Consider the following 25332-nt stretch of genomic DNA (forward strand, 5'->3'; position numbering starts at 1 on the left):
CAGTCGCTGTTCAGAATGTTCCGACAGCCTCTCTCCACAGCTCAGTACAGTCCCTGGTCAGAATGTTCCTACAGCCTCTCTCCACAGCTCAGTACAGTCACTGGTCAGACTGTTCCTACAGCCTCTCTCCACAGCTCAGTACAGTTGCTGTTTAGACTGTTCCTACAGCCTCTCTCCACAGCTCAGTACAGTCGTTGGTCAGAATGTTCCAACAGCCTCTCTCCACAGCTCAGTACAGTCACTGGTCAGACTGTTCCTACAGCCTCGCTCCACATTACAGTCGCTGTTCAGAATGTTCCTACAGCCTCTCTCCACAGCTCAGTACAGTCACTTGTCAGGCTGTTCCTACAGTCTCGCTCCACAGCTCAGTACAGTCGCTGTTCAGAATGTTCCTACAACCTCTCTCCACAGCTCAGTACAGTCGCTGGTCAGAATGTTCCAACAGCCTCTCTCCACAGCTCAGTACAGTCACTGGTCAGACTGTTCCTACAGCCTCGCTCCACAGTACAGTCGCTGGTCGGAATGTTCCTACCGCCTCTCTCCACAGCTCAGTACAGTCGCTGTTCAGAATGTTCCTACAACCTCTCTCCACAGCTCAGTACAGTCGCTGTTCAGAATGTTCCTACAGCCTCTCTCCACAGCTCAGTACAGTCCCTGGTCAGAATGTTCCTACAGCCTCTCTCCACAGCTCAGTACAGTCGCTGTTCAGAATGTTCCAACAGCCTCTCTCCATGGCTCAGTACAGTCCCTGATCAGTTTGTTCCTACAGCCTCTCTCCACAGCTCAGTACAGTCACTGGTCATAATTTTCCTACAGCCTCTCTCCACAGCTGAGTACAGTCGCTGTTCAGAATGTTCCTACAGCCGCTCTCCACAGCTCAGTACAGTCCCTGGTCAGAATGTTCCGACAGCCTCTCTCCACAGCTCAGTACAGTCACTGGTCAGACTGTTCCTACAGCCTCTCTCCACAGCTCAGTACAGTCACTGGTCAGAATGTTCCTACAGCCTCGCTCCACAGTACAGTCGCTGGTCAGAATGTTCCTACAGTCTTTCTCCACAGCTCAGTACAGTCACTGGTCAGGCTGTTCCTACAGTCTCGCTCCACAGCTCAGTACAGTCGCTGTTCAGAATGTTCCTACAACCTCTCTCCACAGCTCAGTACAGTCGCTGGACAGAATGTTCCAACAGCCTCTCTCCACAGCTCAGTACAGTCACTGGTCAGACTGTTCCTACAGCCTCGCTCCACAGCTCAGTACAGTCGCTGGTCAGAATGTTCCAACAGCCTCTCTCCACAGCTCAGTACAGTCCCTGGTCAGAATGTTCCTACAGCCTCTCTCCACAGCTCAGTACAGTCGCTGTTCAGAATGTTCCAACAGCCTCTCTCCATGGCTCAGTACAGTCCCTGGTCAGAATGTTCCTACAGCCTCTCTCCACAGCTCAGTACAGTCACTGGTCAGACTGTTCCTACAGCCTCTCTCCACAGCTCAGTACAGTTGCTGTTTAGACTGTTCCTACAGCCTCTCTCCACAGCTCAGTACAGTCGCTGGTCAGAATGTTCCAACAGCCTCTCTCCACAGCTCAGTACAGTCACTGGTCAGACTGTTCCTACAGCCTCGCTCCACAGTACAGTCGCTGTTCAGAATGTTCCTACAGCCTCTCTCCACAGCTCAGTACAGTCACTTGTCAGGCTGTTCCTACAGTCTCGCTCCACAGCTCAGTACAGTCGCTGTTCAGAATGTTCCTACAACCTCTCTCCACAGCTCAGTACAGTCGCTGGTCAGAATGTTCCAACAGCCTCTCTCCACAGCTCAGTACAGTCACTGGTCAGACTGTTCCTACAGCCTCGCTCCACAGTACAGTCGCTGGTCGGAATGTTCCTACCGCCTCTCTCCACAGCTCAGTACAGTCACTGGTCAGGCTGTTCCTACAGTCTCGCTCCACAGCTCAGTACAGTCGCTGTTCTGAATGTTCCTACAACCTCTCTCCACAGCTCAGTACAGTCGCTGTTCAGAATGTTCCTACAGCCTCTCTCCACAGCTCAGTACAGTCACTGGTCAGAATTTTCCGACAGCCTCTCTCCACAGCTCAGTACAGTCGCTGTTCAGAATGTTCATACAGCCTCTCTCCACAGCTCAGTATAATCGCTGTTCAGAATGTTCCTACAGCCTCTCTCACAGCTCAGTACAGTCCCTGGTCAGAATGTTCCGACAGCCTCTCTCCAGAGCTCAGTACAGTCACTGGTCAGACTGTTCCTACAGCCTCGCTCCACAGCTCAGTACAGTCACTGTTCAGAATGTTCCTACAGCCTCTCTCCACAGCTCAGTACAGTCCCTGGTCAGAATGTTCCTACAGCCTCTCTCCACAGCTCAGTAAAGTCGCTGTTCAGAATGTTCCAACAGCCTCTCTCCATGGCTCAGTACAGTCCCTGATCAGATTGTTCCTATAGCCTCTCTCCACAGCTCAGTACAGTCACTGGTCAGAATTTTCCTACAGCCTCTCTCCACAGCTGAGTACAGTCGCTGTTCAGAATGTTCCGACAGCCTCTCTCCACAGCTCAGTACAGTCCCTTGTCAGAATGTTCCTACAGCCTCTCTCCACAGCTCAGTACAGTCACTGGTCAGACTGTTCCTACAGCCTCTCTCCACAGCTCAGTACAGTTGCTGTTTAGACTGTTCCTGCAGCCTCTCTCCACAGCTCAGTACAGTCGCTGGTCAGAATGTTCCAACAGCCTCTCTCCACAGCTCAGTACAGTCACTGGTCAGACTGTTCCTACAGCCTCGCTCCACAGTACAGTCGCTGTTCAGAATGTTCCTACAGCCTCTCTCCACAGCTCAGTACAGTCACTTGTCAGGCTGTTCCTACAGTCTCGCTCCACAGCTCAGTACAGTCGCTGTTCAGAATGTTCCTACAATCTCTCTCCACAGCTCAGTACAGTCGCTGGTCAGAATGTTCCAACAGCCTCTCTCCACAGCTCAGTACAGTCACTGGTCAGACTGTTCCTACAGCCTCGCTCCACAGTACAGTCGCTGGTCATAATGTTCCTACCGCCTCTCTCCACAGCTCAGTACAGTCACTGGTCAGGCTGTTCCTACAGTCTCGCTCCACAGCTCAGTACAGTCGCTGTTCTGAATGTTCCTACAACCTCACTCCACAGCTCAGTACAGTCGCTGTTCAGAATGTTCCTACAGCCTCTCTCCACAGCTCAGTACAGTCACTGGTCAGAATTTTCCTACAGCCTCTCTCCACAGCTCAGTACAGTCGCTGGTCAGAATGTTCCAACAGCCTCTCTCCACAGCTCAGTACAGTCACTGGTCAGACTGTTCCTACAGCCTCGCTCCACAGTACAGTCGCTGGTCAGAATGTTCCTACCGCCTCTCTCCACAGCTCAGTACAGTCACTGGTCAGGCTGTTCCTACAGTCTCGCTCCACAGCTCAGTACAGTCGCTGTTCTGAATGTTCCTACAACCTCACTCCACAGCTCAGTACAGTCGCTGTTCAGAATGTTCCTACAGCCTCTCTCCACAGCTCAGTACAGTCACTGGTCAGGCTGTTCCTACAGTCTCGCTCCACAGCTCAGTACAGTCGCTGTTCTGAATGTTCCTACAACCTCACTCCACAGCTCAGTACAGTCGCTGTTCAGAATGTTCCTACAGCCTCTCTCCACAGCTCAGTACAGTCACTGGTCAGAATTTTCCTACAGCCTCTCTCCACAGCTCAGTACAGTCGCTGTTCAGAATGTTCCGACAGCCTCTCTCCACAGCTCAGTACAGTCCCTGGTCAGAATGTTCCTACAGCCTCTCTCCACAGCTCAGTACAGTCACTGGTCAGACTGTTCCTACAGCCTCTCTCCACAGCTCAGTACAGTTGCTGTTTAGACTGTTCCTACAGCCTCGCTCCACAGCTCAGTACAGTCGCTGGTCAGAATGTTCCAACAGCCTCTCTCCACAGCTCAGTACAGTCACTGGTCAGACTGTTCCTACAGCCTTGCTCCACAGTACAGTCGCTGTTCAGAATGTTCCTACAGCCTCTCTCCACAGCTCAGTACAGTCACTTGTCAGGCTGTTCCTACAGTCTCGCTCCACAGCTCAGTACAGTCGCTGTTCAGAATGTTCCTACAACCTCTCTCCACAGCTCAGTACAGTCGCTGTTCAGAATGTTCCAACAGCCTCTCTCCACAGCTCAGTACAGTCACTGGTCAGACTGTTCCTACAGCCTCGCTCCACAGTACAGTCGCTGGTCGGAATGTTCCTACCGCCTCTCTCCACAGCTCAGTACAGTCACTGGTCAGGCTGTTCCTACAGTCTCGCTCCACAGCTCAGTACAGTCGCTGTTCTGAATGTTCCTACAACCTCTCTCCACAGCTCAGTACAGTCGCTGTTCAGAATGTTCCTACAGCCTCTCTCCACAGCTCAGTACAGTCACTGGTCAGAATTTTCCTACAGCCTCTCTCCACAGCTCAGTACAGTCGCTGTTCAGAATGTTCATACAGCCTCTCTCCACAGCTCAGTATAATCGCTGTTCAGAATGTTCCTACAGCCTCTCTCACAGCTCAGTACAGTCCCTGGTCAGAATGTTCCGACAGCCTCTCTCCAGAGCTCAGTACAGTCACTGGTCAGACTGTTCCTACAGCCTCGCTCCACAGCTCAGTACAGTCACTGTTCAGAATGTTCCTACAGCCTCTCTCCACAGCTCAGTACAGTCCCTGGTCAGAATGTTCCTACAGCCTCTCTCCACAGCTCAGTACAGTCGCTGTTCAGAATGTTCCAACAGCCTCTCTCCATGGCTCAGTACAGTCCCTGATCAGATTGTTCCTATAGCCTCTCTCCACAGCTCAGTACAGTCACTGGTCAGAATTTTCCTACAGCCTCTCTCCACAGCTGAGTACAGTCGCTGTTCAGAATGTTCCGACAGCCTCTCTCCACAGCTCAGTACAGTCCCTGGTCAGAATGTTCCTACAGCCTCTCTCCACAGCTCAGTACAGTCACTGGTCAGACTGTTCCTACAGCCTCTCTCCACAGCTCAGTACAGTTGCTGTTTAGACTGTTCCTACAGCCTCTCTCCACAGCTCAGTACAGTCGCTGGTCAGAATGTTCCAACAGCCTCTCTCCACAGCTCAGTACAGTCACTGGTCAGACTGTTCCTACAGCCTCGCTCCACAGTACAGTCGCTGTTCAGAATGTTCCTACAGCCTCTCTCCACAGCTCAGTACAGTCACTTGTCAGGCTGTTCCTACAGTCTCGCTCCACAGCTCAGTACAGTCGCTGTTCAGAATGTTCCTACAACCTCTCTCCACAGCTCAGTACAGTCGCTGGTCAGAATGTTCCAACAGCCTCTCTCCACAGCTCAGTACAGTCCTTGGTCAGACTGTTCCTACAGCCTCGCTCCACAGTACAGTCGCTGGTCAGAATGTTCCTACCGCCTCTCTCCACAGCTCAGTACAGTCATTGGTCAGGCTGTTCCTACAGTCTCGCTCCACAGCTCAGTACAGTCGCTGTTCTGAATGTTCCTACAACCTCACTCCACAGCTCAATACAGTCGCTGTTCAGAATGTTCCTACAGCCTCTCTCCACAGCTCAGTACAGTCACTGGTCAGAATTTTCCTACAGCCTCTCTCCACAGCTCAGTACAGTCGCTGTTCAGAATGTTCATACAGCCTCTCTCCACAGCTCAGTATAGTCGCTGTTCAGAATGTTCCTACAGCCTCTCTCACAGCTCAGTACAGTCCCTGGTCAGAATGTTCCGACAGCCTCTCTCCAGAGCTCAGTACAGTCACTGGTCAGACTGTTCCTACAGCCTCGCTCCACAGCTCAGTACAGTCGCTGTTCAGAATGTTCCTACAGCCTATTTCCACAGCTCAGTACAGTCGCTGGTCAGAATGTTCCTACAGCCTCTCTCCACAGCTCAGTACAATCACTGGTCAGACTGTTCCTACAGCCTCGCTCCACAGCTCAGTCCAGTCGCTGGTCAGAATGTTCCTACAGCCTCTCTCCACAGCTCAGTACAGTCACTGGTCAGATTGTTCCAACAGCCTCTCTCCACGGCTCAGTCCAGTCACTGGTCAGAATGTTCCTAGAGCCTCTCTCCACAGCTCAGTACAGTCGCTGTTCAGAATGTTCCTACAGCCTCTCTGCACAGCTCAGTACAGTCCCTGGTCAGAATGTTCCTACAGCCTCTCTCCACAGCTCAGTACAGTCATGGTCAGACTGTTCCTACAGCCTCGCTCCACAGCTCAGTACAGTTGCTGTTTAGACTGTTCCGACAGCCTCTCTCCACAGCTCAGTACAGTCGCTGGTCAGACTGTACCAACAGCCTCTCTCCACAGCTCAGCACAGTCACTGGTCAGACTGTTCCTACAGCCTCGCTCCACAGTACAGGCGCTGTTCAGAGTGTTCCTACAGCCTCTCTCCACAGCTCAGTACAGTCACTTGTCAGGCTGTTCCTACAGTCTCGCTCCACAGCTCAGTACAGTCGCTGTTCAGAATGTTCCTAAAACCTCTCTCCACAGCTCAGTACAGTCGCTGGTCAGAATGTTCCAACAGCCTCTCTCCACAGCTCAGTACAGTCACTGGTCAGCCTGTTCCTACAGCCTCGCTCCACAGTACAGTCGCTGGTCAGAATGTTCCTACCGCCTCTCTCCACAGCTCAGTACAGTCACTGGTCAGGCTGTTCCTACAGTCTCGCTCCACAGCTCAGTACAGTCGCTGTTCTGAATGTTCCTACAACCTCACTCCACAGCTCAGTACAGTCGCTGTTCAGAATGTTCCTACAGCCTCTCTCCACAACTCAGTACAGTCACTGGTCAGAATTTTCCTACAGCCTCTCTCCACAGCTCAGTACAGTCGCTGGTCAGAATGTTCATACAGCCTCTCTCCACAGCTCAGTATAGTCGCTGTTCAGAATGTTCCTACAGCCTCTCTCACAGCTCAGTACAGTCCCTGGTCAGAATGTTCCGACAGCCTCTCTCCAGAGCTCAGTACAGTCACTGGTCAGACTGTTCCTACAGCCTCGCTCCACAGCTCAGTACAGTCGCTGTTCAGAATGTTCCTACAGCCTATTTCCACAGCTCAGTACAGTCGCTGGTCAGAATGTTCCTACAGCCTCTCTCCACAGCTCAGTACAATCACTGGTCAGACTGTTCCTACAGCCTCGCTCCACAGCTCAGTCCAGTCGCTGGTCAGAATGTTCCTACAGCCTCTCTCCACAGCTCAGTACAGTCACTGGTCAGGCTGTTCCTACGGCATCGCTCCACAACTCAGTACAGTCGCTGTTCAGAATGTTCCGACAACCACTCTCCACAGCTCAGTACAGTCGCTGTTCAGAATGTTCCTACAGCCTCTCTCCACAGCTCAGTACAGTCCCTGGTCAGAATGTTCCGACAGCCACTCTCCACAGCTCAGTACAGTCACTGGTCAGATTGTTCCAACAGCCTCTCTCCACAGCTCAGTCCAGTCACTGGTCAGAATGTTCCTAGAGCCTCTCTCCACAGCTCAGTACAGTCGCTGTTCAGAATGTTCCTACAGCCTCTCTGCACAGCTCAGTACAGTCCCTGGTCAGAATGTTCCTACAGCCTCTCTCCACAGCTCAGTACAGTCATGGTCAGACTGTTCCTACAGCCTCGCTCCACAGCTCAGTACAGTCTCTGTTCAGAATGTTCCTACAGCCTCTCTCCACAGCTCAGTACAGTCGATGTTCAGAATGTTCCTACAGCCTCTCTCCACAGCACAGTACAGTCGCTGTTTAGAATGTTCCTACAGCCTCTCTCCACAGCTCAGTATAGTCGCTGTTCACAATGTTCATACAGCCTCTCTCACAGCTCAGTACAGTCCCTGGTCAGAATGTTCCGACAGCCTCTCACCACAGCTCAGTACATTCACTGGTCAGACTGTTCCTACAGCCTCGCTCCACAGCTCAGTACAGTCGCTGTTCAGAATGTTCCTACAGCCTCTTTCCACAGCTCAGTACAGTCGCTGGTCAGAAGGTTCCTACAGCCTCTCTCCACAACTCAGTACAGTCACTGGTCAGACTGTTCCTACAGCCTCGCTCCACAGCTCATTCCAGTCGCTGGTCAGAATTTTCCTACAGCCTCTCTCCACAGCTCAGTACAGTCACTGGTCAGACTGTTCCTACAGCCTCGCTCCACATTACAGTCGCTGTTCAGAATGTTCCTACAGCCTCTCTCCACAGCTCAGTACAGTCACTTGTCAGGCTGTTCCTACAGTCTCGCTCCACAGCTCAGTACAGTCGCTGTTCAGAATGTTCCTACAACCTCTCTCCACAGCTCAGTACAGTCGCTGGTCAGAATGTTCCAACAGCCTCTCTCCACAGCTCAGTACAGTCACTGGTCAGACTGTTCCTACAGCCTCGCTCCACAGTACAGTCGCTGGTCGGAATGTTCCTACCGCCTCTCTCCACAGCTCAGTACAGTCGCTGTTCAGAATGTTCATACAGCCTCTCTCCACAGCTCAGTATAATCGCTGTTCAGAATGTTCCTACAGCCTCTCTCACAGCTCAGTACAGTCCCTGGTCAGAATGTTCCGACAGCCTCTCTCCAGAGCTCAGTACAGTCACTGGTCAGACTGTTCCTACAGCCTCGCTCCACAGCTCAGTACAGTCACTGTTCAGAATGTTCCTACAGCCTCTCTCCACAGCTCAGTACAGTCCCTGGTCAGAATGTTCCTACAGCCTCTCTCCACAGCTCAGTACAGTCGCTGTTCAGAATGTTCCAACAGCCTCTCTCCATGGCTCAGTACAGTCCCTGATCAGATTGTTCCTATAGCCTCTCTCCACAGCTCAGTACAGTCACTGGTCAGAATTTTCCTACAGCCTCTCTCCACAGCTGAGTACAGTCGCTGTTCAGAATGTTCCGACAGCCTCTCTCCACAGCTCAGTACAGTCCCTGGTCAGAATGTTCCTACAGCCTCTCTCCACAGCTCAGTACAGTCACTGGTCAGACTGTTCCTACAGCCTCTCTCCACAGCTCAGTACAGTTGCTGTTTAGACTGTTCCTACAGCCTCTCTCCACAGCTCAGTACAGTCGCTGGTCAGAATGTTCCAACAGCCTCTCTCCACATGTCAGTACAGTCACTGGTCAGACTGTTCCTACAGCCTCGCTCCACAGTACAGTCGCTGTTCAGAATGTTCCTACAGCCTCTCTCCACAGCTCAGTACAGTCACTTGTCAGGCTGTTCCTACAGTCTCGCTCCACAGCTCAGTACAGTCGCTGTTCAGAATGTTCCTACAACCTCTCTCCACAGCTCAGTACAGTCGCTGGTCAGAATGTTCCAACAGCCTCTCTCCACAGCTCAGTACAGTCACTGGTCAGACTGTTCCTACAGCCTCGCTCCACAGTACAGTCGCTGGTCAGAATGTTCCTACCGCCTCTCTCCACAGCTCAGTACAGTCATTGGTCAGGCTGTTCCTACAGTCTCGCTCCACAGCTCAGTACAGTCGCTGTTCTGAATGTTCCTACAACCTCACTCCACAGCTCAATACAGTCGCTGTTCAGAATGTTCCTACAGCCTCTCTCCACAGCTCAGTACAGTCACTGGTCAGAATTTTCCTACAGCCTCTCTCCACAGCTCAGTACAGTCGCTGTTCAGAATGTTCATACAGCCTCTCTCCACAGCTCAGTATAGTCGCTGTTCAGAATGTTCCTACAGCCTCTCTCACAGCTCAGTACAGTCCCTGGTCAGAATGTTCCGACAGCCTCTCTCCAGAGCTCAGTACAGTCACTGGTCAGACTGTTCCTACAGCCTCGCTCCACAGCTCAGTACAGTCGCTGTTCAGAATGTTCCTACAGCCTATTTCCACAGCTCAGTACAGTCGCTGGTCAGAATGTTCCTACAGCCTCTCTCCACAGCTCAGTACAATCACTGGTCAGACTGTTCCTACAGCCTCGCTCCACAGCTCAGTCCAGTCGCTGGTCAGAATGTTCCTACAGCCTCTCTCCACAGCTCAGTACAGTCACTGGTCAGATTGTTCCAACAGCCTCTCTCCACGGCTCAGTCCAGTCACTGGTCAGAATGTTCCTAGAGCCTCTCTCCACAGCTCAGTACAGTCGCTGTTCAGAATGTTCCTACAGCCTCTCTGCACAGCTCAGTACAGTCCCTGGTCAGAATGTTCCTACAGCCTCTCTCCACAGCTCAGTACAGTCATGGTCAGACTGTTCCTACAGCCTCGCTCCACAGCTCAGTACAGTTGCTGTTTAGACTGTTCCGACAGCCTCTCTCCACAGCTCAGTACAGTCGCTGGTCAGACTGTACCAACAGCCTCTCTCCACAGCTCAGCACAGTCACTGGTCAGACTGTTCCTACAGCCTCGCTCCACAGTACAGTCGCTGTTCAGAGTGTTCCTACAGCCTCTCTCCACAGCTCAGTACAGTCACTTGTCAGGCTGTTCCTACAGTCTCGCTCCACAGCTCAGTACAGTCGCTGTTCAGAATGTTCCTAAAACCTCTCTCCACAGCTCAGTACAGTCGCTGGTCAGAATGTTCCAACAGCCTCTCTCCACAGCTCAGTACAGTCACTGGTCAGACTGTTCCTACAGCCTCGCTCCACAGTACAGTCGCTGGTCAGAATGTTCCTACCGCCTCTCTCCACAGCTCAGTACAGTCACTGGTCAGGCTGTTCCTACAGTCTCGCTCCACAGCTCAGTACAGTCGCTGTTCTGAATGTTCCTACAACCTCACTCCACAGCTCAGTACAGTCGCTGTTCAGAATGTTCCTACAGCCTCTCTCCACAACTCAGTACAGTCACTGGTCAGAATTTTCCTACAGCCTCTCTCCACAGCTCAGTACAGTCGCTGTTCAGAATGTTCATACAGCCTCTCTCCACAGCTCAGTATAGTCGCTGTTCAGAATGTTCCTACAGCCTCTCTCACAGCTCAGTACAGTCCCTGGTCAGAATGTTCCGACAGCCTCTCTCCAGAGCTCAGTACAGTCACTGGTCAGACTGTTCCTACAGCCTCGCTCCACAGCTCAGTACAGTCGCTGTTCAGAATGTTCCTACAGCCTATTTCCACAGCTCAGTACAGTCGCTGGTCAGAATGTTCCTACAGCCTCTCTCCACAGCTCAGTACAATCACTGGTCAGACTGTTCCTACAGCCTCGCTCCACAGCTCAGTCCAGTCGCTGGTCAGAATGTTCCTACAGCCTCTCTCCACAGCTCAGTACAGTCACTGGTCAGGCTGTTCCTACGGCATCGCTCCACAACTCAGTACAGTCGCTGTTCAGAATGTTCCGACAACCACTCTCCACAGCTCAGTACAGTCGCTGTTCAGAATGTTCCTACAGCCTCTCTCCACAGCTCAGTACAGTCCCTGGTCAGAATGTTCCGACAGCCACTCTCCACAGCTCAGTACAGTCACTGGTCAGATTGTTCCAACAGCCTCTCTCCACAGCTCAGTCCAGTCACTGGTCAGAATGTTCCTAGAGCCTCTCTCCACAGCTCAGTACAGTCGCTGTTCAGAATGTTCCTACAGCCTCTCTGCACAGCTCAGTACAGTCCCTGGTCAGAATGTTCCTACAGCCTCTCTCCACAGCTCAGTACAGTCATGGTCAGACTGTTCCTACAGCCTCGCTCCACAGCTCAGTACAGTCTCTGTTCAGAATGTTCCTACAGCCTCTCTCCACAGCTCAGTACAGTCGATGTTCAGAATGTTCCTACAGCCTCTCTCCACAGCACAGTACAGTCGCTGTTTAGAATGTTCCTACAGCCTCTCTCCACAGCTCAGTATAGTCGCTGTTCACAATGTTCATACAGCCTCTCTCACAGCTCAGTACAGTCCCTGGTCAGAATGTTCCGACAGCCTCTCACCACAGCTCAGTACATTCACTGGTCAGACTGTTCCTACAGCCTCGCTCCACAGCTCAGTACAGTCGCTGTTCAGAATGTTCCTACAGCCTCTTTCCACAGCTCAGTACAGTCGCTGGTCAGAAGGTTCCTACAGCCTCTCTCCACAACTCAGTACAGTCACTGGTCAGACTGTTCCTACAGCCTCGCTCCACAGCTCATTCCAGTCGCTGGTCAGAATTTTCCTACAGCCTCTCTCCACAGCTCAGTACAGTCACTGGTCAGACTGTTCCTACAGCCTCGCTCCACATTACAGTCGCTGTTCAGAATGTTCCTACAGCCTCTCTCCACAGCTCAGTACAGTCACTTGTCAGGCTGTTCCTACAGTCTCGCTCCACAGCTCAGTACAGTCGCTGTTCAGAATGTTCCTACAACCTCTCTCCACAGCTCAGTACAGTCGCTGGTCAGAATGTTCCAACAGCCTCTCTCCACAGCTCAGTACAGTCACTGGTCAGACTGTTCCTACAGCCTCGCTCCACAGTACAGTCGCTGGTCGGAATGTTCCTACCGCCTCTCTCCACAGCTCAGTACAGTCGCTGTTCAGAATGTTCCTACAACCTCTCTCCACAGCTCAGTACAGTCGCTGTTCAGAATGTTCCTACAGCCTCTCTCCACAGCTCAGTATAGTCCCTGGTCAGAATGTTCCTACAGCCTCTCTCCACAGCTCAGTACAGTCGCTGTTCAGAATGTTCCAACAGCCTCTCTCCATGGCTCAGTACAGTCCCTGATCAGTTTGTTCCTACAGCCTCTCTCCACAGCTCAGTACAGTCACTGGTCATAATTTTCCTACAGCCTCTCTCCACAGCTGAGTACAGTCGCTGTTCAGAATGTTCCTACAGCCGCTCTCCACAGCTCAGTACAGTCCCTGGTCAGAATGTTCCGACAGCCTCTCTCCACAGCTCAGTACAGTCACTGGTCAGACTGTTCCTACAGCCTCTCTCCACAGCTCAGTACAGTCACTGGTCAGAATGTTCCTACAGCCTCGCTCCACAGTACAGTCGCTGGTCAGAATGTTCCTACAGCCTTTCTCCACAGCTCAGTACAGTCACTGGTCAGGCTGTTCCTACAGTCTCGCTCCACAGCTCAGTACAGTCGCTGTTCAGAATGTTCCTACAACCTCTCTCCACAGCTCAGTACAGTCGCTGGACAGAATGTTCCAACAGCCTCTCTCCACAGCTCAGTACAGTCACTGGTCAGACTGTTCCTAAAGCCTCGCTCCACAGCTCAGTACAGTCGCTGGTCAGAATGTTCCAACAGCCTCTCTCCACAGCTCAGTACAGTCCCTGGTCAGAATGTTCCTACAGCCTCTCTCCACAGCTCAGTACAGTCGCTGTTCAGAATGTTCCAACAGCCTCTCTCCATGGCTCAGTACAGTCCCTGATCAGATTGTTCCTTTCGCCCCTCTCCACAGCTCAGTACAGTCACTGGTCAGAATTTTCCTACAGCCTCTCTCCACAGCTGAGTACAGTCGCTGTTCAGAATGTTCCGACAGCCTCTCTCCACAGCTCAGTACAGTCCCTGGTCAGAATGTTCCGACAGCCTCTCTCCACAGCTCAGTACAGTCACTGGTCAGACTGTTCCTACAGCCTCTCTCCACAGCTCAGTACAGTTGCTGTTTAGACTGTTCCTACAGCCTCTCTCCACAGCTCAGTACAGTCGCTGGTCAGAATGTTCCAACAGCCTCTCTCCACAGCTCAGTACAGTCACTGGTCAGACTGTTCCTACAGCCTCGCTCCACAGTACAGTCGCTGTTCAGAATGTTCCTACAGCCTCTCTCCACAGCTCAGTACAGTCACTTGTCAGGCTGTTCCTACAGTCTCGCTCCACAGCTCAGTACAGTCGCTGTTCAGAATGTTCCTACAACCTCTCTCCACAGCTCAGTACAGTCGCTGGTCAGAATGTTCCAACAGCCTCTCTCCACAGCTCAGTACAGTCACTGGTCAGACTGTTCCTACAGCCTCGCTCCACAGTACAGTCGCTGGTCGGAATGTTCCTACCGCCTCTCTCCACAGCTCAGTACAGTCACTGGTCAGGCTGTTCCTACAGTCTCGCTCCACAGCTCAGTACAGTCGCTGTTCTGAATGTTCCTACAACCTCTCTCCACAGCTCAGTACAGTCGCTGTTCAGAATGTTCCTACAGCCTCTCTCCACAGCTCAGTACAGTCACTGGTCAGAATTTTCCGACAGCCTCTCTCCACAGCTCAGTACAGTCGCTGTTCAGAATGTTCATACAGCCTCTCTCCACAGCTCAGTATAATCGCTGTTCAGAATGTTCCTACAGCCTCTCTCACAGCTCAGTACAGTCCCTGGTCAGAATGTTCCGACAGCCTCTCTCCAGAGCTCAGTACAGTCACTGGTCAGACTGTTCCTACAGCCTCGCTCCACAGCTCAGTACAGTCACTGTTCAGAATGTTCCGACAGCCTCTCTCCACAGCTCAGTACAGTCCCTGGTCAGAATGTTCCTACAGCCTCTCTCCACAGCTCAGTACAGTCGCTGTTCAGAATGTTCCAACAGCCTCTCTCCATGGCTCAGTACAGTCCCTGATCAGATTGTTCCTATAGCCTCTCTCCACAGCTCAGTACAGTCACTGGTCAGAATTTTCCTACAGCCTCTCTCCACAGCTGAGTACAGTCGCTGTTCAGAATGTTCCGACAGCCTCTCTCCACAGCTCAGTACAGTCCCTTGTCAGAATGTTCCTACAGCCTCTCTCCACAGCTCAGTACAGTCACTGGTCAGACTGTTCCTACAGCCTCTCTCCACAGCTCAGTACAGTTGCTGTTTAGACTGTTCCTGCAGCCTCTCTCCACAGCTCAGTACAGTCGCTGGTCAGAATGTTCCAACAGCCTCTCTCCACAGCTCAGTACAGTCACTGGTCAGACTGTTCCTACAGCCTCGCTCCACAGTACAGTCGCTGTTCAGAATGTTCCTACAGCCTCTCTCCACAGCTCAGTACAGTCACTTGTCAGGCTGTTCCTACAGTCTCGCTCCACAGCTCAGTACAGTCGCTGTTCAGAATGTTCCTACAATCTCTCTCCACAGCTCAGTACAGTCGCTGGTCAGAATGTTCCAACAGCCTCTCTCCACAGCTCAGTACAGTCACTGGTCAGACTGTTCCTACAGCCTCGCTCCACAGTACAGTCGCTGGTCAGAATGTTCCTACCGCCTCTCTCCACAGCTCAGTACAGTCACTGGTCAGGCTGTTCCTACAGTCTCGCTCCACAGCTCAGTACAGTCGCTGTTCTGAATGTTCCTACAACCTCACTCCACAGCTCAGTACAGTCGCTGTTCAGAATGTTCCTACAGCCTCTCTCCACAGCTCAGTACAGTCACTGGTCAGAATTTTCCTACAGCCTCTCTCCACAGCTCAGTACAGTCGCTGGTCAGAATGTTCCAACAGCCTCTCTCCACAGCTCAGTACAGTCACTGGTCAGACTGTTCCTACAGCCTCGCTCCACAGTACAGTCGCTGGTCAGAATGTTCCTACCGCCTCTCTCCACAGCTCAGTACAGTCACTGGTCAGGCTGTTCCTACAGTCTCGCTCCACAGCTCAGTACAGTCGCTGTTCTGAATGTTCCTACAACCTCACTCCACAGCTCAGTACAGTCGCTGTTCAGAATGTTCCTACAGCCTCTCTCCACAGCTCAGTACAGTCACTGGTCAGGCTGTTCCTACAGTCTCGCTCCACAGCTCAGTACAGTCGCTGTTCTGAATGTTCCTACAACCTCACTCCACAGCTCAGTACAGTCGCTGTTCAGAATGTTCCTACAGCCTCTCTCCACAGCTCAGTACAGTCACTGGTCAGAATTTTCCTACAGCCTCTCTCCACAGCTCAGTACAGTCGCTGTTCAGAATGTTCCTACAGCCTCTCTCACAGCTCAGTACAGTCCCTGGTCAGAATGTTCCGACAGCCTCTCTCCAGAGCTCAGTACAGTCACTGGTCAGACTGTTCCTACAGCCTCGCTCCACAGCTCAGTACAGTCGCTGTTCAGAATGTTCCTACAGCCTATTTCCACAGCTCAGTACAGTCGCTGGTCAGAATGTTCCTACAGCCTCTCTCCACAGCTCAGTACAATCACTGGTCAGACTGTTCCTACAGCCTCGCTCCACAGCTCAGTCCAGTCGCTGGTCAGAATGTTCCTACAGCCTCTCTCCACAGCTCAGTACAGTCACTGGTCAGGCTGTTCCTACGGCATGGCTCCACAACTCAGTACAGTCGCTGTTCAGAATGTTCCGACAACCACTCTCCACAGCTCAGTACAGTCGCTGTTCAGAATGTTCCTACAGCCTCTCTCCACAGCTCAGTACAGTCCCTGGTCAGAATGTTCCGACAGCCACTCTCCACAGCTCAGTACAGTCACTGGTCAGATTGTTCCAACAGCCTCTCTCCACAGCTCAGTCCAGTCACTGGTCAGAATGTTCCTAGAGCCTCTCTCCACAGCTCAGTACAGTCGCTGTTCAGAATGTTCCTACAGCCTCTCTGCACAGCTCAGTACAGTCCCTGGTCAGAATGTTCCGACAGCCTCTCTCCACAGCTCAGTACAGTCACTGGTCAGATTGTTCCAACAGCCTCTCTCCACAGCTCAGTCCAGTCACTGGTCAGAATGTTCCTACAGCCTCGCTCCACAGCTCAGTACAGTCGCTGTTCAGAATATTCCTACAGCCCCTTTCCACAGCTCAGTTCAGTCGCTGGTCAGAATGTTCCTACAGCATCTCTCCACAGCTCAGTACAGTCACTGGTCAGACTGTTCCTACAGCCTCGCTCCACAGATCAGTCCAGTCGCTGGTCAGATTGTTCCTACAGCCTCTCTCCACAGCTCAGTACAGTCACTGGTCAGGCTGTTCCTATGGCCTCGCTCCACAGCTCAGTACAGTCGCTATCAGAATGTTCCTACAGCCTCTCTCTACAGCTCAGTACAGTCCCTGGTCAGAATGTTCCTACAGCCTCTCTCCACAGCTCAGTACAGTCACTGGTCAGACTGTTCCTGCAGCCTCGCTCCACAGCTCAATACAGTCGCTGTTCAGAATGTTCCTATAGCCGCTCTCCACAGCTCAGTACAGTCGCTGTTCAGAATGTTCCTACAGCCTCGCTCCACAGCTCAGTCCAGTCGCTGGTCAGAATGTTCCAACAGCCTCTCTCCACAGCTCAGTGCAGTCACTGGTCAGGCTGTTCCTAAGGCCTCGCCCCACAGCTCAGTACAGTCGCTGTTCAGAATGTTCTGACAACCTCTCTCTACAGCTAAGTACAGTCGCTGTTCAGAATGTTCCTACAGCCTCTCTCCACAGCTCAGTACAGTCCTTGGTCAGAATGTTCCGACAGCCTCTCTCCACAGCTCAGTACAGTCACTGGTCAGACTGTTCCTACAGCCTCGCTCCACAGCTCAGTACAGTCGCTGTTCAGAATGTTCCTACAGCCTCTCTCCACAGCTCAGTACAGTCGCTGGTCAGAATGTTCCTACAGCCTCTCTCCACAGCTCAGTACAGTCACTGGTCAGACTGTTCCTGCAGCCTCGCTCCACAGCTCAGTCCAGTCGCTGGTCAGAATGTTCCTACAGCCTCTCTCCACAGCTCAGTACAGTCATTGGTCAGGCTGTTCCTACGGCCTCGCTCCACAGCTCAGTAAAGTCGCTGTTCAGAATGTTCCGACAACCTCTCTCCACAGCTCAGTACAGTCGCTGTTCAGAATGTTCCTACAGCCTCTCTCCACAGCTCAATAAAGTCGCTGTTCAGAATGTTCCGACAGCCTCTCTCCACAGCTCAGTACAGTCCCTGGTCAGAATGTTCCGACAGCCTTTCTCCACAGCTCAGTACAGTCACTGGTCAGATTGTTCCTGCAGCCTCTCTCCACAGCTCAATAAAGTCGCTGTTCAGAATGTTCCGACAGCCTCTCTCCACAGCTCAGTACAGTCCCTGGTCAGAATGTTCCGACAGCCTCTCTCCACAGCTCAGTACAGTCACTGGTCAGACTGTTCCTACAGCCTCGCTCCACAGCTCAGTACAGTCGCTGTTCAGACTGTTCCTACAGCCTCTGTCCACAGCTCAGTACAGTCCCTGTTCAGAATGTTCCTACAGCCTCTCTCAAAGCTCAGTACAGTCCCTGGTCAGAATGTTCCGACAGCCTCTCTCCACAGCTCAGTACAGTAACTGGTCAGACTGTTCCTACAGCCTCGCTCCACAGCTCAGTACAGTCGCTGTTCAGAATATTCCTACAGCCTCTTTCCACAGCTCAGTACAGTCGCTGGTCAGAATGTTCCGACAGCCTCTCTCCACAGCTCAGTACAGTCACTGGTCAGACTGTTCCTACAGCCTCGCTCCACAGCTCAGTCCAGTCGCTGGTCAGAATGTTCCAACAGCCTCTCTCCACAGCTCAGTGCAGTCACTGGTCAGGCTGTTCCTATGGCCTCGCTCCACAGCTCAGTACAGTCGCTGTTCAGAATGTTCTGACAACCTCTCTCTACAGCTCAGTACAGTCGCTGTTCAGAATGTTCCTACAGCCTCTCTCCACAGCTCAGTACAGTCCTTGGTCAGAATGTTCCTACAGCCTCTCTCCACAGCTCAGTACAGTCACTGGTCAGATTGTTCCTACAGCCTCTCTCCACAGCTCAGTACAGACACTGGTCAGAATGTTCCTACAGCCTCTCTCCACAGCTCAGTACAGTCGCTGTTCAGAACGTTCCTACAGCCTCTCTCCACAGCTCAGTACAGTCCCTGGTCAGAATGTTCCTACAGCCTCTCTCCACAGCTCAGTACAGTCACTGGTCAGACTGTTCCTACAGCCTCGCTCCACAGCTCAGTACAGTCGCTGTTCAGAATGTTCCTACAGCCTCTCTCCACAGCTCAGTACAGTCGCTGTTCAGAATGTTCCTACAGCCTCTCTCCACAGCTCAGTACAGTCCCTGGTCAGAATGTTCCTACAGCCTCTCTCCACAGCTCAGTACAGTCCCTGATCAGATTGTTCCTACAGCCTCTCTCCACAGCTCAGTACAGTCACTGGTCAGAATTTTCCTACAGCCTCTCTCCACAGCTCAGTACAGTCCCTGGGCAGAATGTTCCGACAGCCTCTCTCCACAGCTCAGTACAGTCACTGGTCAGACTGTTCCTACAGCCTCGCTCCACGGCTCAGTACAGTCGCTGTTCAGAATGTTCCTACAGCCTCTCTCCACAGCTCAGTACAGTCGCTGGTCAGAATGTTCCTACAGCCTCTCTCCTCAGCTCAGTACAGTCACTGGTCAGACTGTTCCTACAGCCTCGCTCCACAGCTCAGTCCAGTCGCTGGTCAGAATGTTCCTACAGCCACTCTCCACAGCTCGGTACAGTCACTGGTCACGCTGTTCCTACAGTCTCGCTCCACAGCTCAGTACAGTCGCTGTTCAGAATGTTCCTACAACCTCTCTCCACAGCTCAGTACAGTCGCTGTTCAGAATGTTCCTACAGCCTCTCTCCACAGCTCAGTACAGTCCCTGGTCAGAATGTTCCTACAGCCTCTCTCCACAGCTCAGTACAGTCGCTGTTCAGACTGTTCCAACAGCCTCTCTCCATGGCTCAGTACAGTCCCTGATCAGTTTGTTCCTACAGCCTCTCTCCACAGCTCAGTACAGTCACTGGTCATAATTTTCCTACAGCCTCTCTCCACAGCTGAGTACAGTCGCTGTTCAGAATGTTCCTACAGCCGCTCTCCACAGCTCAGTACAGTCCCTGGTCAGAATGTTCCGACAGCCTCTCTCCACAGCTCAGTACAGTCACTGGTCAGACTGTTCCTACAGCCTCTCTCCACAGCTCAGTACAGTCACTGGTCAGAATGTTCCTACAGCCTCGCTCCACAGTACAGTCGCTGGTCAGAATGTTCCTACAGCCTTTCTCCACAGCTCAGTACAGTCACTGGTCAGGCTGTTCCTACAGTCTCGCTCCACAGCTCAGTACAGTCGCTGTTCAGAATGTTCCTACAACCTCTCTCCACAGCTCAGTACAGTCGCTGGTCAGAATGTTCCAACAGCCTCTCTCCACAGCTCAGTACAGTCACTGGTCAGACTGTTCCTACAGCCTCGCTCCACAGCTCAGTACAGTCGCTGGTCAGAATGTTCCTACAGCCTCTCTCCACAGCTCAGTACAGTCCCTGGTCAGAATGTTCCTACAGCCTCTCTCCACAGCTCAGTACAGTCGCTGTTCAGAATGTTCCAACAGCCTCTCTCCATGGCTCAGTACAGTCCCTGATCAGATTGCTCCTTTCGCCTCTCTCCACAGCTCAGTACAGTCACTGGTCAGAATTTTCCTACAGCCTCTCTCCACAGCTGAGTACAGTCGCTGTTCAGAATGTTCCGACAGCCTCTCTCCACAGCTCAGTACAGTCCCTGGTCAGAATGTTCCTACAGCCTCTCTCCACAGCTAAGTACAGTCACTGGTCAGACTGTTCCTACAGCCTCTCTCCACAGCTCAGTACAGTTGCTGTTTAGACTGTTCCTACAGCCTCTCTCCACAGCTCAGTACAGTCGCTGGTCAGAATGTTCCAACAGCCTCTCTCCACAGCTCAGTACAGTCACTGGTCAGACTGTTCCTACCGCCTTGCTCCACAGTACAGTCGCTGTTCAGAATGTTCCTACAGCCTCTCTCCACAGCTCAGTACAGTCACTTGTCAGGCTGTTCCTACAGTCTCGCTCCACAGCTCAGTACAGTCGCTGTTCAGAATGTTCCTACAACCTCTCTCCACAGCTCAGTACAGTCGCTGGTCAGAATGTTCCAACAGCCTCTCTCCACAGCTCAGTACAGTCACTGGTCAGACTGTTCCTACAGCCTCGCTCCACAGTACAGTCGCTGGTCGGAATGTTCCTACCGCCTCTCTCCACAGCTCAGTACAGTCACTGGTCAGGCTGTTCCTACAGTCTCGCTCCACAGCTCAGTACAGTCGCTGTTCTGAATGTTCCTACAACCTCTCTCCACAGCTCAGTACAGTCGCTGTTCAGAATGTTCCTACAGCCTCTCTCCACAGCTCAGTACAGTCACTGGTCAGAATTTTCCTACAGCCTCTCTCCACAGCTCAGTACAGTCGCTGTTCAGAATGTTCCTACAGCCTCTCTCACAGCTCAGTACAGTCCCTGGTCAGAATGTTCCGACAGCCTCTCTCCAGAGCTCAGTACAGTCACTGGTCAGACTGTTCCTACAGCCTCGCTCCACAGCTCAGTACAGTCGCTGTTCAGAATGTTCCTACAGCCTATTTCCACAGCTCAGTACAGTCGCTGGTCAGAATGTTCCTACAGCCTCTCTCCACAGCTCAGTACAATCACTGGTCAGACTGTTCCTACAGCCTCGCTCCACAGCTCAGTCCAGTCGCTGGTCAGAATGTTCCTACAGCCTCTCTCCACAGCTCAGTACAGTCACTGGTCAGGCTGTTCCTACGGCATGGCTCCACAACTCAGTACAGTCGCTGTTCAGAATGTTCCGACAACCACTCTCCACAGCTCAGTACAGTCGCTGTTCAGAATGTTCCTACAGCCTCTCTCCACAGCTCAGTACAGTCCCTGGTCAGAATGTTCCGACAGCCACTCTCCACAGCTCAGTACAGTCACTGGTCAGATTGTTCCAACAGCCTCTCTCCACAGCTCAGTCCAGTCACTGGTCAGAATGTTCCTAGAGCCTCTCTCCACAGCTCAGTACAGTCGCTGTTCAGAATGTTCCTACAGCCTCTCTGCACAGCTCAGTACAGTCCCTGGTCAGAATGTTCCGACAGCCTCTCTCCACAGCTCAGTACAGTCACTGGTCAGATTGTTCCAACAGCCTCTCTCCACAGCTCAGTCCAGTCACTGGTCAGAATGTTCCTACAGCCTCGCTCCACAGCTCAGTACAGTCGCTGTTCAGAATATTCCTACAGCCCCTTTCCACAGCTCAGTTCAGTCGCTGGTCAGAATGTTCCTACAGCATCTCTCCACAGCTCAGTACAGTCACTGGTCAGACTGTTCCTACAGCCTCGCTCCACAGATCAGTCCAGTCGCTGGTCAGATTGTTCCTACAGCCTCTCTCCACAGCTCAGTACAGTCACTGGTCAGGCTGTTCCTATGGCCTCGCTCCACAGCTCAGTACAGTCGCTATCAGAATGTTCCTACAGCCTCTCTCTACAGCTCAGTACAGTCCCTGGTCAGAATGTTCCTACAGCCTCTCTCCACAGCTCAGTACAGTCACTGGTCAGACTGTTCCTGCAGCCTCGCTCCACAGCTCAATACAGTCGCTGTTCAGAATGTTCCTATAGCCGCTCTCCACAGCTCAGTACAGTCGCTGTTCAGAATGTTCCTACAGCCTCGCTCCACAGCTCAGTCCAGTCGCTGGTCAGAATGTTCCAACAGCCTCTCTCCACAGCTCAGTGCAGTCACTGGTCAGGCTGTTCCTAAGGCCTCGCTCCACAGCTCAGTACAGTCGCTGTTCAGAATGTTCTGACAACCTCTCTCTACAGCTAAGTACAGTCGCTGTTCAGAATGTTCCTACAGCCTCTCTCCACAGCTCAGTACAGTCCTTGGTCAGAATGTTCCGACAGCCTCTCTCCACAGCTCAGTACAGTCACTGGTCAGACTGTTCCTACAGCCTCGCTCCACAGCTCAGTACAGTCGCTGTTCAGAATGTTCCTACAGCCTCTCTCCACAGCTCAGTACAGTCGCTGGTCAGAATGTTCCTACAGCCTCTCTCCACAGCTCAGTACAGTCACTGGTCAGACTGTTCCTGCAGCCTCGCTCCACAGCTCAGTCCAGTCGCTGGTCAGAATGTTCCTACAGCCTCTCTCCACAGCTCAGTACAGTCATTGGTCAGGCTGTTCCTACGGCCTCGCTCCACAGCTCAGTAAAGTCGCTGTTCAGAATGTTCCGACAACCTCTCTCCACAGCTCAGTACAGTCGCTGTTCAGAATGTTCCTACAGCCTCTCTCCACAGCTCAATAAAGTCGCTGTTCAGAATGTTCCGACAGCCTCTCTCCACAGCTCAGTACAGTCCCTGGTCAGAATGTTCCGACAGCCTTTCTCCACAGCTCAGTACAGTCACTGGTCAGATTGTTCCTGCAGCCTCTCTCCACAGCTCAATAAAGTCGCTGTTCAGAATGTTCCGACAGCCTCTCTCCACAGCTCAGTACAGTCCCTGGTCAGAATGTTCCGACAGCCTCTCTCCACAGCTCAGTACAGTCACTGGTCAGACTGTTCCTACAGCCTCGCTCCACAGCTCAGTACAGTCGCTGTTCAGACTGTTCCTACAGCCTCTGTCCACAGCTCAGTACAGTCCCTGTTCAGAATGTTCCTACAGCCTCTCTCAAAGCTCAGTACAGTCCCTGGTCAGAATGTTCCGACAGCCTCTCTCCACAGCTCAGTACAGTAACTGGTCAGACTGTTCCTACAGCCTCGCTCCACAGCTCAGTACAGTCGCTGTTCAGAATATTCCTACAGCCTCTTTCCACAGCTCAGTACAGTCGCTGGTCAGAATGTTCCGACAGCCTCTCTCCACAGCTCAGTACAGTCACTGGTCAGACTGTTCCTACAGCCTCGCTCCACAGCTCAGTCCAGTCGCTGGTCAGAATGTTCCAACAGCCTCTCTCCACAGCTCAGTGCAGTCACTGGTCAGGCTGTTCCTATGGCCTCGCTCCACAGCTCAGTACAGTCGCTGTTCAGAATGTTCTGACAACCTCTCTCTACAGCTCAGTACAGTCGCTGTTCAGAATGTTCCTACAGCCTCTCTCCACAGCTCAGTACAGTCCTTGGTCAGAATGTTCCTACAGCCTCTCTCCACAGCTCAGTACAGTCACTGGTCAGATTGTTCCTACAGCCTCTCTCCACAGCTCAGTACAGACACTGGTCAGAATGTTCCTACAGCCTCTCTCCACAGCTCAGTACAGTCGCTGTTCAGAACGTTCCTACAGCCTCTCTCCACAGCTCAGTACAGTCCCTGGTCAGAATGTTCCTACAGCCTCTCTCCACAGCTCAGTACAGTCACTGGTCAAACTGTTCCTACAGCCTCGCTCCACAGCTCAGTACAGTCGCTGTTCAGAATGTTCCTACAGCCTCTCTCCACAGCTCAGTACAGTCGCTGTTCAGAATGTTCCTACAGCCTCTCTCCACAGCTCAGTACAGTCCCTGGTCAGAATGTTCCTACAGCCTCTCTCCACAGCTCAGTACAGTCCCTGATCAGATTGTTCCTACAGCCTCTCTCCACAGCTCAGTACAGTCACTGGTCAGAATTTTCCTACAGCCTCTCTCCACAGCTCAGTACAGTCCCTGGGCAGAATGTTCCGACAGCCTCTCTCCACAGCTCAGTACAGTCACTGGTCAGACTGTTCCTACAGCCTCGCTCCACGGCTCAGTACAGTCGCTGTTCAGAATGTTCCTACAGCCTCTCTCCACAGCTCAGTACAGTCGCTGGTCAGAATGTTCCTACAGCCTCTCTCCTCAGCTCAGTACAGTCACTGGTCAGACTGTTCCTACAGCCTCGCTCCACAGCTCAGTCCAGTCGCTGGTCAGAATGTTCCTACAGCCACTCTCCACAGCTCGGTACAGTCACTGGTCACGCTGTTCCTACAGTCTCGCTCCACAGCTCAGTACAGTCGCTGTTCAGAATGTTCCTACAACCTCTCTCCACAGCTCAGTACAGTCGCTGTTCAGAATGTTCCTACAGCCTCTCTCCACAGCTCAGTACAGTCCCTGGTCAGAATGTTCCTACAGCCTCTCTCCACAGCTCAGTACAGTCGCTGTTCAGACTGTTCCAACAGCCTCTCTCCATGGCTCAGTACAGTCCCTGATCAGTTTGTTCCTACAGCCTCTCTCCACAGCTCAGTACAGTCACTGGTCATAATTTTCCTACAGCCTCTCTCCACAGCTGAGTACAGTCGCTGTTCAGAATGTTCCTACAGCCGCTCTCCACAGCTCAGTACAGTCCCTGGTCAGAATGTTCCGACAGCCTCTCTCCACAGCTCAGTACAGTCACTGGTCAGACTGTTCCTACAGCCTCTCTCCACAGCTCAGTACAGTCACTGGTCAGAATGTTCCTACAGCCTCGCTCCACAGTACAGTCGCTGGTCAGAATGTTCCTACAGCCTTTCTCCACAGCTCAGTACAGTCACTGGTCAGGCTGTTCCTACAGTCTCGCTCCACAGCTCAGTACAGTCGCTGTTCAGAATGTTCCTACAACCTCTCTCCACAGCTCAGTACAGTCGCTGGTCAGAATGTTCCAACAGCCTCTCTCCACAGCTCAGTACAGTCACTGGTCAGACTGTTCCTACAGCCTCGCTCCACAGCTCAGTACAGTCGCTGGTCAGAATGTTCCTACAGCCTCTCTCCACAGCTCAGTACAGTCCCTGGTCAGAATGTTCCTACAGCCTCTCTCCACAGCTCAGTACAGTCGCTGTTCAGAATGTTCCAACAGCCTCTCTCCATGGCTCAGTACAGTCCCTGATCAGATTGTTCCTTTCGCCTCTCTCCACAGCTCAGTACAGTCACTGGTCAGAATTTTCCTACAGCCTCTCTCCAC

This window comes from Pristiophorus japonicus, chromosome 3 (assembly GCF_044704955.1).
Source record: "Pristiophorus japonicus isolate sPriJap1 chromosome 3, sPriJap1.hap1, whole genome shotgun sequence".
Lineage (NCBI taxonomy): Eukaryota > Metazoa > Chordata > Chondrichthyes > Pristiophoridae > Pristiophorus > Pristiophorus japonicus.